Source organism: Schistocerca nitens, chromosome 6, assembly GCF_023898315.1.
Source record: "Schistocerca nitens isolate TAMUIC-IGC-003100 chromosome 6, iqSchNite1.1, whole genome shotgun sequence".
NCBI classification, from domain to species: domain Eukaryota; kingdom Metazoa; phylum Arthropoda; class Insecta; order Orthoptera; family Acrididae; genus Schistocerca; species Schistocerca nitens.
This window is the reverse complement of record NC_064619.1, coordinates 318,385,106-318,388,260: the sequence shown is the minus strand read 5'-3', so window position 1 is coordinate 318,388,260 and position 3,155 is coordinate 318,385,106.

Below are 3,155 nucleotides of genomic sequence, written 5' to 3'. Positions count from 1 at the left end.
ATTTGGTATCCAGTTCTATCTCCTGCTGAAATGCATGTATAGAAGGGTCGTTTGAGTTTTCAAAACTATGTATTAGCGATTAACATTTCCTCTTTCTGACAATACTGAATTATCTCTTTCCGTCTTTCTGATCCGTATTTTCCCACAACAGTCAGTTCATTGCCTTCTCTTTTCTCGGCACTTTAATCTCTCATTACAACTCGCCAAGTCTTCCCCGAGAACAGGTTTTATACGTTTAGAAGCTTGCTTTATTGCTGTCTCTTCACAAGATGATGTTGGCATGTACACCTAGATTATTAATAGGTTCGCGGTACCATTCCTTTTCGTGTTGTCCCACACGTTTTAAAATGTAGTCTAACCATATTCTCTGTCTTATCTCTTGGAATGCAGGAAGAAATTGTAAAAGGTACTCCACTTTATGATAGGCTGATGGTACAGCAACCATTTTTAATTATTGTGTAAAGAAACAGTCTCAGTTACAAAGCTTTTTTAGCGTGTTGATTAATCAGGTTTCTGCCGGTTATTCACGACTTTCCTGTACGATATTTCAACTTCGTGACTCGCAGTCTTGTTCAGGTGCTGTCTGATACTGATTCCAGTGGCTAAAGCACAAGCACCACCCAGATTTTATGGAGTGCCTAAGCTGCACAATGAAGGGATTACTCTACGTCCAAGAGTCAGCAATATGGGCGCAGCTACCTACCTCACTGCTGAACACGTTAAGAAGATGCTCTTGCCATATGTGGGGAGGTGTGCCTATCACATTCGCAACTCAGAGCATTTCCTACAACGCCTCAGGCAGATACAGATCTAGGACTCTGACATTATGGTCAGTTTCGACGTGGTCTCGCTGTTTAACCGCGTATCACTGAATGAGTCACTTGAGCTGATTGGAGAAAAGCTTGACGGCGCTCTCCTGGACTTATTCAGACACATACTGACTTCGACGTTCTTCGTATATGGGGGTCAATTCTACGAGCGAACGGAAGGGGTGGCAATGGGCAGCCCAATCTCACCGGCTTTTGCCAATCTCCTTATGGAAATATTTGAAAAGGACCCACTTACGTCGGCCCCAGATCAACCGAAATGCTTTTTCAGATACGTGGATGACACCTTCGTCATATGGCCCCACGGGAGGGAAATGCTCGATGTTTTCTTGGACCACCTAAACTCCCTTTAGTTAAGAGGAAGGGAGATGGTATCTTCAGTCACGGTGTCTATCGCAAACCCACTCACACCGTCTTGTACCTGCAAGCCAGCAGTTGCCATCACCCGGCACAAAAAAAAGCTGTGTACTCAGAACACTGGTTCACCGGGCACGAACTCTGCCAGATCCGGATAATTTGGCGACGGAGATAGGACACCTACAATTTGTGTTCTACAAAAATTAATACTCTTGTCGAGATGTTCAAAATCACTGCGCCCTTTTTACCCACCAGAGGTTCCAAAAGAGATACAAGAAGAAACGCAAAAGGTTGCACATTTGCCATATGTTGGCTCGATATCTGCCAAAATCAGCAGAATTCTCCTCAAACATAACATTAAAAGCCTGTTAACTCCACCCACCAAGATTAAGGCTCTGCTAGGGAGTGTCAAGAATGACCTGCGTCTACAGAAACCGGGCGTTCACCACGTACCATGTGAATGTGGTATGGCATGCATCGGCCAGACGACTAGGACCGTTGACACCAGGTGCAAAGAGCACCAAAGGCACATTAGACTGAGACAGGCAACCAAGTCAGAGATTGCCAAGCATTGTTTAGAACTTAGTCATTCTTTGAAGTATAATGATGCCAAGATTTTAACACAAACATCGAGATACTGGGACAGCGACATCAGAGAAACCTATTGAGATTAAGGTCGTGGAGAATCTCATTTAATGGGACATCGATTTCCAGCTAAGCTCGGCTTGGAGCTCGGTCCTCGATCTTCTGAAGACGCAACATAGGATACACTAGACCCCAAAGGATACATGTATAAAGATGGAATTAGAGATAACAGCGCAGTACATATAACAAAGGACGTACGTGAAATAATACCTCAGACAACAGACACAATATCTGAGGACGTTCTTCCGAGTCTCGAGCGACAATTTGAACACAATCGGCCTGAGAATAACACTGCAGCCGCTCCTGAGGGTGGGGGGAGGGGGGGGGGGAAGAGGGCAAGGACTTCGGACGGAACGCCTAACTCGGCACACCAAGGTAACAGAACGTCCTAATTCACAGGCGGACTCAAATGACGACAATCGGGAGATGAAACATCTAGCACAGCTTGGACGCCAGTCAGAACTTAATTCTTCTATATTTACAACGGGTAATAACCACAAAGTACGCGCACAGAGGAGTCCGGAACAGCCGCGGCTAGAAGAAAACGCTAGAGCCGTTGCTAATGGTCGGCACACACCACGAACGAGCGAGATCGGCACGGACCGCAGAGGGAACGCCTAATACAACGTGGGCATAAAGACGGGACTCGTTCCACACTGGAATCAACATCAGACAGCACCTGAAGAAGACTGCGAGTCACACAGTTGAAATATCGTGCAGGAAAGACGCGAATAACCGGCAGAAACCCGATTAATCAACTGACAACACCTCGCCGGGAAAGCCTGAATAATTACGAAGTTGTTTTTATTACAAATAACGCGTTTTGTTAGTTAAGGCTTCATCAGATTTTATGGAAAGCTGTGAAGAGCATTTCATATCACCGGCTGAAAAGAAGGTTGGTCAGAACTAATGACGAATAAACCGTCTAAGAGACATTCCTATCCGACTAGCTCTACGATATAGTCAGACAGAAATGTCTTTTAGATCACCTACTGTGTAAAAAGTACTACAAATCAGATGATACAGGCGTAGTATGCCGCAGAAGAACAAAAGTCACAATTTCTTGACATATCATATAAGCATCTAAGTAAAACAATAGTCACAACTTCTTCACACAGCACGCAAGCGTCTAAGCAAATGGCCTCGCCCTTGCTGGTGTAACAGTGTTGGCAACAGAAGAGCATAACCTTGTATCATAAAGTGCTGCCTCTTGTGGCAGTAATAAGAAACACAAGGAATGTCATTGCAGCAGACTTTGTCACTTTAGGACACTTCCCCTACCTATTGATACTCTGCAGATAACATCGTCATGTTGAAACAGGTCAC